Raw genomic sequence first — 12,467 nt, 5'->3', positions numbered from 1 at the left:
TTATAAAGACAGTATTAACAATCTATTTTCTGGTTTATTTGGACCACCAATACAACAAGCAATACTTAAAAGTAACTAAACTTTAGCATAAAATAGAATAAAAGTGATCTTACAAATTATCTATTTCATGAAAATGTCATTACTAGGATTTTTTAGGAAAGGCTTTTTTCCCCCACAAGAAATGTACCAAAACTGAGTTTCAATCTCTGTTAAAGTTTTTATTTACTATTTTACAAAGTCAAAATTCTTCGATACATGCTATTACAAAAAGAGTAATATATTCAGTTTTTCTTAGAATAGGTGTTATTGAAGAGTGATATACCAGGCTATTTGCTACATTCTAACTTAAGGGGATCAGCTTTAAAATGGTCTTTAAAACACTTTATGAAAATGAAGTTATGGATATTTGTGGTGTATTAAGGGACTGTGGTCAACAGAAATGAGGTGAGCAGCCACCGTTTTTTATTGGAATTTCTGGAATTTTCTGCAATTTGTTTTGAATAGCTGGGAGGACAGATCGGAGGTTTCATTCGCTCTTTTACTGACAGTGGTCAGCAACTGCATGGAACTATAACTAGAATGGTCAAGTTGACTGTAATAGTAAAATTTTAATGTCATTTCTGCTATATACACCTCAGCATACTTAAAACAGTAAAAATTCTAAGCTAATTCTCCTAAATCTTCATTTAAAAATTATTATGCTTCATATAGACCCATGAATTTTGTAAAATATAAATATATATGTATATATCTCAAATTATTTAAACAGAGGACCCCCCCAAAAAAAAGTGTGACCTGGGGGCCATTAATATCCTAGGAGCATCCCAGGTTCTAAAAGTCAAGAAGAGTTAGATATGAAAGATATTGTGGACATGGGTAGAAACAGTACACATCTGGCAACTAATTATATATGTGGGATAAGAGAGTGAGAAGTAGAACATAATGTGGAGATTATCATCCTGGGAAGCTAGAAGGATGGCAATCCTTCCAAAAGATAAGAAAATTTGGAAGAGGAGATATGGGGAGAGAGGAAGCATTATCAGACATAGGAGAAAAATCACAAATGAAAAGTAGTACTCTTCTATATTATTAGCCATCGTCAAGAAGGATGCTCTGCCCAGGATCCAAAAGGAAAATGATTTCCTCCCAAATGGTAAGGTTCTTGTCTGTAGATGATCTCTGTGCTGATTGCAACGAGACCAAGGACTTATAAGATCTCCTTAATGAGAATTAAGGTCAAAAGAGATTGACATAATAATCCATAAGGGAAAAAGTAAGTGGATAAAAATACAGGTTGTCCAATCTGTGACAGGCAGTTGAATAGCCAGTCTATTGAGTTAGCACATTAGTACATATATGTGGAATAGGCGCTGCAAGAGATCATTAATTATGCTTAGAATTGAATAAGAGGAAATTTTAAAAAGCAGGCTAGATTGCATTTGGGAAATTGTGCCAGATTTTGATGATCCCATGCTGGTCCCCAGCACAAAGACACATTTTTTTTTTTTTAAACACAAATATATTCCTAACAATACTGTATGGCTTCAATTAACAAAATAGCAGTCTCTGAAAAATCAACATAGTAGGTGACCCAGAGGGCAGTAGAATGATTCATGAAAAGTGCAAGTAACTATTTCCAGTAATAACCCATGTATAAGAAGTGGTATAGAAGGGATATTATCAAGGAAAAATGATGAGAAAATGTCGTTAGGTGCATCAAAGGAAATAGATGAAGGCCTAAAACTACACTGGTAAGAGTCTAAAGAAAGGCCCCTCCTCCTTTGGGATGTTCCTCTGTCAAGGATTTACCTGTAGGAGAACAAGATTCTGGCAAAATGAAAAAGTATACATGGGTTACTGTCTGTACACATAGAAGTAGAAAACCTTTTCCCTGGAAACTATGGCTGCGGAGCCCCTGCTTTTGCCAAGATTGGTATGAACAATTTTGGGCAATCAGTTTTGCAAATCAGTGTAAGCTTCCATCGGTACAATGCTATCTTATTTAAAGATGAAGCAGGTACATGGTTGCAAAAGCATTTAATTAAAGGCAAGGAAAATCAATTAGTAAAATTGATGATTAAAATTAGTTTTTAAAAAGTGGTGAATGGGAAAGGAAAATTTATGAACAGTTGGATTACTATTTCTCAGTGTTTGAGTGGACAGGGTAAGCCAACTGTCAATTTTTCCTTCATCTCTCTTCAGTCTAAACCTCAGTGGCCAGCTCACTGAAGCTCAGCAGCACACCAGGAAACCCCTTTCCATGTGGTTCTCCATCTGTTTGCTTCCATATTCTTTTCCAAGTTTGTGCCTCCCTCCTGACAGAATCCAGGAGCTCAGAGATACCCCCTGGATTCCAACATCTTGGAGCATCCATCAGTGAACAGCCGAGCAGCCCCCTTATTTCATTCACCATTTGGGGCAGTTTAGGCCATAAGGGAGAAGAACTCCATTAAGAACAATCAGATATGTCCATATTTTTGGGAATCACAAATCAATTCAAGAGAAAGCTATTGTTGTTTTAATTGGTATTTAATTAAATCTACAAGTTTATTCTGAAAGGATTGTCATTTTTACTAAATCTAGTAGTATCTTTAATAATTCTGGTGTTAAAAAGACAGATTTAGTATAATTCCACTCTGATATTACTCAAGAATTATCTAAAACCAAAAAAGGACAAATGGAGGACAGTACTCGAGAAGGAAGCATATCCCTAAGAAAAGTAGATGGGCAGCCCTTCAAGATACTTGCCCAGAAGGAGTACACAAGATAAGGGAGTATTGAAACCCCACAGAGGCGTAGTAAAGATGTTGGAATGATATTCCATTGTCTTGCCATTAGGCATTATAGATAGTATACAGTTTACACAGTAAAACTATTTCTGAAAAAGCTGCGTATAGATCAAATTTTTGTACCTATAACAAACTTATGTTCAATGCACTAAGAAAGCTTTATATGAAAGGAATGTTACAATAAGTTCCTGATTTTCAGCTTTTTTAAAAATCTAGATTTTAGTATATTAGGTTTGCTGAAAGCAATGCATGTCTTTAATCTAAGTAAAGACAAACAAACCCCAAAACACTAGGCTGAAGGGTCAACAACAAGGTCTAGTGTTAGCTATAGGATTTAGAATTAGAAAGAGGACCAAAGATTACTTAGTCCAGTCCCCTCCTTTTATAGATGAGGAAACTGAGGCTCTGAGAGGTCATGTAAATCACAAGCAACAAAGATGGAATATGAAACCACATCCTCTGATTCTCAATCCACTGTTTTTTCCACTCTGCCACATCTTCAACCAGAAGCAGCTGGACTCGGGTTTCCACTTCCCAAAGCTGGGTCATTTCAGGGACAGCTCTGAGCACACAGATCCAAAGCAAGGCAATCAGTGGGTCCTGGCACCCAGCAAATTCTGATTATAAAGGGCAAAGAAGGAAAAAGAAAAGCCTGTTAAAAACAAAAAAGATAAACTTCTCAAGGTTCAGCCAAAGTTGATTTAAAGATCTCCCTAGGAGGAAAAGGGGACGATGGAGTAGCATGACATGAGGAGCCCAGCAGCCACTTCCAGGCCTCCAAACTCAAGTAACTTGGTAAATCTGGCTCAGCAGGGAGGAGCCCACCGCAAGGTCGGCAGAACGCCAGCTCCCCAGGTCCTGCCTCTTGGTGTCTGAATGGCCAGAATCTCTACTTGTGTTCTTTAGTGAATTATAACTGTCAGTCTTTATGCCTCATAGGAAAAAAAGCCCTGGAAGTTCAAGCAAGTCCATCTAAAGGTGACATGGGAATGAATAATGCCCAAATGTCTCTTCAATGAAAATGAGGTTATGAAAACCAAAGTTTATAACTTTAGAGCCGATAGGTTCACATGAGCCTGAACTCAGATCAAATTAGTTCTAAAAGAAATGCAATAAGTTTTTGCCCTCTCTCTTCTAAGGACATGGTGTAGGGTGGCAGGGATGTTGCTTTAAGGGTCCTTAACCAAAAGTTATGGGAAATAACAGCAGAGTATGGTTGAAGATGGCTGGGTTTTGGGCGGAGAGTAAATATAACATTAGTAATTTGTAGCAGTTTGGTTTTTATTGCTCAATAAATATAAATAAATATTCAATGGGTGTTGGAGGGAGAGACTTGGCAAATAAAGTAAAAGTCCAAAAAAATAAAAAATAAAAAGTCTAAGAATTAGTGGAGTGGAAGGTCAACTTTGGGGTAAGAAGATCTGGGTCAAGTCCTGACACTGAAACACATCTTTACTTGAATTTGTTTTTTTTTAATTTGTATTTATTTTGAATTTACACGTGGACTTGTCGTCTCTGATAAAATGTAAACTCTTGACAAAAGAAACCTTTATCTTTGTATGTCCAGAACCTAGCACAAAATAGGCCCTTATTTTGAAAGGCTTACTGAATGATCATAAGCAAATCATTTCATCTCTCATTGCCCCAGGAAATTATACTAGGTATTATTATTATCTAAGACTGGATATTATTATTGTCTGGATATTACTGTTGGTATTCTTCAACAGAAGTCCCTACATAAGAGGATGAAATCACAGGCCTGAACAAAATTGTATGTGTGTATATTTATTTCTATACACATACACATATACATATCTATATGCAAAACCAGCTAGAAGCAGCTTTCAAGTCCACTGTTAAATTTCAGGGTAAACTGACACCTGGAAACAGGCTTGGCTTACTGTTTTATTTACTGTCTAGAGAAAGAAATGGAGAAAATGTTAAATAAGGGCAGATTACATTTTTTGAATGTCTTGCATAAAAATTTTTGAGAAAGTTAAATATTTACCAGCACAACCTTGTATGTATATCTATCTATGTGTAGGTATGTGTTTGTATATTGTGCGGATATAGATGAATGTGTATGTAAGATGTGTATATGTACATATATTCAGTCCTCATGCAGCCCTCATAGACTTGAGCCCCCACCTAGATTTGCGCCACTTAAGGGCCTGGACCCACAGTTTAGATACTTCCACTGCCTCTCTAGTCTAAATCCCAAGGAGACCCGAAGAGAGGATGTAAATGGATGAGAATACCCGATCATTATTACAGATGTAATGTGCATGTTACATAGGTAGCACACACACGTGTGTAACATACTCTGTACGGGGTGTATACCTCAGTGACAGGTATTTGCATGTGTGTACAGGTGTAGGGGTGTGTGTGTGCACACATCTATAGCAGGCATAGGTATCGGTACATATATAGCTATTGGTAGTTGTGTAGGGGTGCCTATACTGTAGGCCCGTTACTGTAACTGTATGTGTGGGGAGGTATCTATGTAAGTCTTTGTGTATCTATGTAGATGTACACACACACACACACACACACACATGATGGCCCCAAAGTGTTGATTTGGGCTTTGCACTAAAACTTTTGGGACACCCGGGATATGTACAACACTGATAAAAATTTAAAAGGCCGGAGAAAATCTGGACCGCCAGCCAATCATACCAAGCGTCCAGAGGGCAGAATCAGTTCAATACCGATTCGATTTCTGTCAAGCACAAGCACAAGGTTACAATGATAACCCCTCCTCTCCCGTCCTCCTCTTCCCCGCCTCCGCTCCCGCTCCCCTCCCCCCCACCTCGCGAGCACTGTGCGGGAAGCGCCTTACCTGACTCTCCGTGACGTCACAGACATGGGGGAGGGGGGAAAGGGGGCAGGGTTCGCGTCGACGTGCAGTTCCAGGATCGACCAGCAGATGTCACTTCCCCAGCTTCGCAAATCCGCGCCCGTCTCCCAAATGGAGGCTGCGGAACTGAGCAGAAGCGAGGAGGGGGAGGAGGGGGAGGAGGAGGAGGAGGAGACGGCCTGGGGAGGGGGCGGGAGCGCTGGGGCCCTGCGCGCCCGCTCCCTCGCTATGTCTACTGTCCCTCATCGCGCTCAGTTCCGCCCAGGATGAAACCAGGCCCGCGGGGGAGGGGCGCCGCTGGCTGTTGTGCAGGAACTGGGGGCCCCTAGGTGCCCGGGCACCCTCACGGGACTGCGCGTTCTGGGGATGTCTGGGTGTCCCCGGGCACGTGCTTCTCCTCTTCTTCCCAGAAAGCAGTTGGAGGAAGGAACTGCCCTGCTATTCCCTTGGAGGAAATTCAGTTTCTCAACATGTCCTGTTTTGAAAGAGGCCGCTCTGTTGAGTAACGACAGCAGCTGCGGCATGAGCCAAACCTCCCCCGACCCCACAGGAATGGGCCCGGCTGGGACAAGGGAGGCAGCAGGAGTAGGACCCCGGCCCTGTAGGTGAAGACCCAGTGCATTGTGAGCCTTTAGAAAAGGTCTCGGGAAGGAAGCGAGAGCAGCCCCGTGGAGCGTACAAGGGTGGTTTCTGGTGGAGGGCTACTCCCCCTCGTGCAGTTTAGAGCCTAGATTTAAGCCACCTGCGCCACTTAAGTGCCTGGACCTGACTAACATAAATCCCAAGGAGACCAGAAGAGAGGATGGGAATGGACGAGAATAGCCTATCACCAATATTTTTAAAAAACACACAATTCAGAGCTCAAACTTTGCTTATTATGGGGTATGTCTGAAAGACCACTCTTCCCATGGTAATCTGCCAGTGAAAGTAACCCTATCGATCCTACTCTCTAGGACACTAATCCCAAATTACCCTTTTAGTCTGCTTTCACCCATTTGTTCATTTTTCAAAAGTACCAACCCTGTATTAAAATAACTGATTAGGCAACGAATCAATAAGAGTGTACTGAGTGCTTATTGGCACCCTGGTATATGGTTAAAGAACTATCCCAATTTCAAAATATTGGAAATGGAGGGGATGCTCATCCATTGGGGAATGGCTGAACCAGCTGTGCTATTTGAAGGTAAAGGCATTCCCTTGTGCAATAAAAAAAGATGGAAAGGCAGATTTCAGAAAACCCTGCAAAGACTTGTCCCAGCTGATGCAAAGTGAAATGAGCAGAACCTGGAAAATATTGAACAAATTCAGTTCTTCTCAACATAGTGATCCAAAACAATACAAAGGATTCACCAAGGAAAATGCTTTTCACATCCTGATGGAGAGCTGATAAGATTCTGAATATAGATTGAAGCATATTTTTCTCATATTCTTTTTGGTGGGTTTTTTTCCCCTTTTGATCTGTTTCTTTCACAACTGTGAGTACTATGGAAGCTGTATCAAACATATCAAATTGCCTATCATTTTCAGAAGAGGAGAGGAGAGGGAGAGAAAAAAATTGAAACTCAAAATCTTGTAAAGATAAATGCTAAAAATTATCTTGACATGTGTTTTGGGAGGAAACACTATTTAGAAATAAATATCCACCACAAGAATCTTAAAGCCTTGTGTTCAAATTCTTTCCACCAGAAAAATCATGTGATCCTATGTGCTTAACCTTTCCACTAAACTCCTACCCCACCACCTCCCTCTCAAACTGAAATGTACATAGAATAAATTCCTAAGAAAAAGAGATGGTTTTATCCTTTGTATTTCTTTGCAGAGTGCCTGGCATAGTGTAGGTGCTTAATAAGTACTTGTTGCTAAGTTGATAATAAATATAGGACTAGCCTCCAAATCATCTGTGATATACATCAAATCATACTTAAATTAAGGTTTAAAAAAAAAAGTGGTCCTGAATTCTGATAATGTTGTAAGGATACAATTAAGCCAATATATGTTCTGCATTTGTATTAGGAGCTAAAACTTCTAAGAAGTAGCAATTATTTCAATTTTTGGCTCTTTAGTGCCTAGCTCAGTGCTTTAATAAATACTTATGCATATATGGATTTTCATTATTTAAGTCAAATCACTTCAACAAGCATTTATTAATAATCTGCACCGCCGCTATACTGGGGAAACGAAGTTCTCCAAGAATGAGCTCTTCGGATTTAGTTGTTTGGAATTTTTTTTTTTTTTTTTTTTTGGTAAAACAATCAGACATATAAGGGATTCAAAGAAACACCCTCTACTTGGCAGCAAAGAATTAAGACAGCCTCATTCCACAGATTCTTTAAGCAATGACAAATTCAGAGAAAACAATCTTAAATTCCCACGGTTTACTATCTTTGCTTTTGGCTGGTTCTGAAGGTGGAGGAGTGTCTTGGTCAAAATTTTTGGTGGGAGTTTTCTCCAATCCATCTAGGTTGATATTTTGTCCTCTTTTTTTTTTTTTTAATTAGATACACAGAATATCTCTGCACCTGCACAGTGCCTGTTAAGTTATTTTAAATGAAACCATTTATGATAATATAATTAATATATGCCTAAATATAAAATTGTGTAGCTGTGTATAAATGTATGTGAAGCTGTATATATTTTATATTTATTTAAATGCCTTGTATATGTTTTAACATGTTATATTATACATACATACATATATGTATGTCTATATAATGTATTTTTTTTTAAATCCAGTTCCCTGAGCTCTGTGAAAACCTTAAAGACTTGATGACATTTTCAAAAGAGAAAATGTTTACATAGCAGAAAATCACAGCAAACGGAGCCCAGAGCCTTTGTTTTTCTGCCTATGCCTACCTAAATCCCACACTGGCCCTCTCCGTTATCCCTGCAGTTATAATGAAATAATTCACTTCCTGTTGTCTGCTGGTAAGCAGTATTGCAGTACTCAATGGAACGGCTGCCCTGCTGTGCCCTGAGGGTGGTTCTAACATCCCAATAAACAGTATTTATGATTAGTGGGAAAATGTGGTAAATGCTGTGTATCCATTAAAAATCATAAGATGTAGATTTGGGAAGGACCCATCTAGTCCAACCCTCTCAGTTTACAAGTGAGAAACGAAGAACCAGAGAGAAGTGATTTGCCTAAAGCCACATAACTAATAAGCAGAAGAATTAGTGTTGAAACTGAGGTCCCATGATTCCCAATACAAAGCTCTCTCCAAAATACGAGGCTGCCTCCTATTTGTAAAATGAGATAAACTCAGTAGACAACTTAGTATAGTGAATAGAGAACTAATTTGACAGTCAGAAAAGCCTAAGTTTGAATCCTGTCTTTGACACATACTGATGGTGTAACTGACCCTGAGCAAGTGATTTGATCCCTTAGGATCTCAGGACTATAAATTACAGACTGGTTGATAAGGGAGCTTCCTAATGAAGAATTCCCTATACCAATGATGCATAAGTAGTCCAAACCATTCATCTTCCAAAAAACTTGAGAAGTATTTATTTAGAAGAACCTTTCATCTGGGATACCCTTTTGTTTATTATTCATTTTTAAACTATTATTTATATAGTTGCAGAAAAAATGTCATACTTTCTATAACATAAATCTTATTTTCTCATAAACTTCCATCATAAAATTGGAAAATGATATTATAGTGCACTGAACTTAAAACCTGGGCCTGTCCTGCAGAAATTCCAGGATACATCTATTTGTTCCTGTAGCCCCCAGTTCACTTTTCCACTGTAATACCCTTGTAACGTCACAATACTTTCCCAACTTTGTGACCTCTGTTTCAAGCCATTCATTGGTTGCTTCCTCCCCAGTATCATTACTCTGTGTTTCTGGCAATGGTTTGCATTGACAGCAAAGGTAATTAATTCTAATGCAGGCATACCTGGGCTCAAGATTTTGGGGTCAGCCAGGTAGAAACAGTCCTGCCCACGGTGGGTGTGGCCACACACACCAGTTAGCAATTATCAGTGGCTGCCCATAATGCCAGGAACAAGGGCACAGCCACAAGGCAGCCCTTCAGTTGAGGAAGTTTTCCATTGACCATTATGCCCTACCACCGATCAAACAATTAGGTTAGGTAATAAATGAAAATCTATAAAATGAATTTTGAGCTTCTTAAAAGTTCTAAGTTAACACCTAATAATAATTGCTATTATGATGATTATAATCATTATACCAATTGTTGTCAGAACAAGAGTGTTATGTTAATTGGATTTGTCCCCTTTTTGAGTTTCTTGAGGGAAGATTATTGCAGAGTAGTCATGTAATAGGCAGCTTATTGCAAAATCTTAAGAGTCCAAAGAATATTTCCCCTACTGTGCCCAGGATTACCTTAAATTGTTCTTTCATATTAATTTGTGCATATTTATCTGGGGCAGAGTCTTGATGCTGATGTATCTGCCAATAGGATCTCAGAGTTGGAAAGGACCTTAGGGTCATAAGGGAAGATATTTGTAATCCTTTTGTTCCTGGGGAGAAAAGCCTAATTGCCACCTCCTAACAAGCCTTTCCAGATTTCTCCAGTTCTAGTGCTTTCTCTCTCCCCGAGTTACCTTGTGTTTATAATTTGTGCACAGGTTGTATCCTCCCAGTAGAATGTGAACTCCTTGAGGGCAGGAGCTTTCTAGTTTTATCTTTGGATCACCAGCGCCTCGTACATAGTGTGTACCTAAGACATGTTTGTCTTGGAGTCAGAGGACAGTTGTTCAAACCTCACCTGTCCTACTTAATACCTGTAGGACCCTGGGCAAGTAATTTCACCTCCTTTGGGCCCCCGATTCCCTTATCTATAAAAGGAGGGATAGAATTAGATGACTTCCGGGGTCCATCCTTTACACCTCCTCAATCTATCTTCCTACAATCCCTGTTTAGACACAAAGGAGAGAGACAGAAAAATGAACAGGTTTTCCTACCATCTTAATAACAATGTTTTTTTTACCCTATGGCTCCCTATTTTGCTCTTTTACTTACCCCCACTATGTTGAATGATAATGATCAAAAATGTCCCTGGGTTGAAGAGGTGATTGGCAAATAGTTTTTTCCTGCACTTGCCTAGTCTCAGCCACACCAAATTAGCACTTCTAGGAATTATCAACCCTCAAACAACTGGCAGGGCAACTGGCTTGTAAAAGTATCAATCTTTAGCAGTAGGAAACAAGAAAAACAGGAGGTGGAAATTCTGAACAAATGGTTTTTCTTTAAGAGTTTTCCAAATCAAAGAGTATTGGAAACCTGAAGAGAAGGAACTTAGCATTTATACTACTATAGTATACTATTTGAATATACCATATATTACTATAGTATACTACCATGGGCTTCTTGCTTTTGATTTTAAAAAATCTCATTTAATCCTTACAGAAGCCCTGGAAAGGAGTTGCTATTATCATCTCCATCTTACAGTGTAAGAAACTGAGGCATACAAAGGTTAAGTGACATGCCTGAGACCTCGCTTAGCTAGTTGTGTCTGAGGATACATTTGGAACTTGAGGGTCTTCCTTAAGTCCAGACCTAGTGCTAGAACACACAGTGCCCCCAGCTGCCATCTTCTCCTCCTCTAAATAAATCTACAGAGCTTCCTAGAACGTTCACTATTTGCCATCTAGCTCACAGAATCATAAGCTATTAAAGAGATAAAAGGGATCTAGGGATCATCTATTCTGAGCCTCATTATACATTTAGGGAAAACAAAAGTTCCAGAAGGCCTGAAAATATATACTTAATGGAAGAGCCAAGATGGAAATTCAGTTCTTTATTATTATTATTTTTCAAGTTTGCAACATTTATTTTTATAAGATTTTTATTTTTTCACTTAAATTTGTTTTTTTCCAATTACATGTAAAGATAGTTTTCAACATTTTTCTAAAATTTTGAGTTCCAAATTTTTTCTCCTCTCCCTCCTTTACCTTTTGTCTTCCCCAAGACAGCAAATAATCTGATATAGGTTATACATGTACAATCATTTTAAACATTTCCATATTAGTCATGTTGTAAAAGAAGAATCAGAACAAAAAGGAAAAGAAAGGGGGGGAGTGAAAATAGTATGATTTGATTTGCATTTAGACTATATAATTTTTCCAGATATGGATAGCATTTTCTATCATGGGTCTTTTGAATTTGTCTTGGATCATTGTATTACTGGGATGAGCTAAAGTCTTTCAAAACTGATCATTGAACAATTGCTATTGCTGTATACAATATTCTCTTTCTGCTCACTTCACTCAGCATCAATTCTTATAAGTCTTTTCAGCTTGAAAATCCAGTCCTTCTGAGTCAAAGCTCAATGCTCTTTCCACTCTATAATCTCAGGACTTCAAAAAGATCTCAGGTTAGTCCCACCACTATCTGAACAAGAATCCCCAGAAAAATGGTCATTCAGCATTTTCTTGAAGATATCAGTTCATTACAGTAACAGCACAAATATCCAGTCAGAGGAATGATACCTCTGAAGTTTACTACCTGTAAGCAAAGCCTTGAATCTTCTTGAGTCTTAAGTTTTCTTTTCTGCAAAATGAGTTTGGACTAGAAATGCCTCTGAAGCTGCCAATCCAAAAAATATCAATCCTTCCAGCAAGAAAGAAGTCTGCTCCTTGCTGAAGCAGTCCTATTTTTGTAGCTCTCACATCATGATTCTCACATTTAAAAATTCTAGAGTTCTGAAGGATCCTTAAAGATCTTTATCTAGTCTGACCCCTTCTTTTTACAGATGGGAAAATTGAGGTTCAGAGAGATCACACAATTAATGGAAGTAGAGCCTACCCAGTGGTCTTTCTACGATGACTTAGGATTGGTGTAATAAATGTGGTAT

At 38.7% G+C, this 12,467-nt stretch overlaps 1 long non-coding RNA gene across 1 annotated transcript; it reads right to left on the bottom strand.

The window, feature by feature from the left end:
* LOC127554701 (uncharacterized) lies at nucleotides 1-7,420 on the bottom strand. Its single transcript, XR_007952044.1, has 2 exons — nucleotides 5,629-7,420; nucleotides 1-3,406 (listed from the first exon to the last, which is right to left on the bottom strand). It is a non-coding gene; the product is annotated as an uncharacterized LOC127554701 (long non-coding RNA).
* Between the last annotated feature and the right edge of the window lie 5,047 nt (nucleotides 7,421-12,467).

This window comes from Antechinus flavipes, chromosome 3 (assembly GCF_016432865.1).
Source record: "Antechinus flavipes isolate AdamAnt ecotype Samford, QLD, Australia chromosome 3, AdamAnt_v2, whole genome shotgun sequence".
Lineage (NCBI taxonomy): Eukaryota > Metazoa > Chordata > Mammalia > Dasyuromorphia > Dasyuridae > Antechinus > Antechinus flavipes.
The sequence above is the reverse complement of the archived record's forward strand: the minus strand, read 5'-3'. Positions and strand labels throughout refer to the sequence as shown.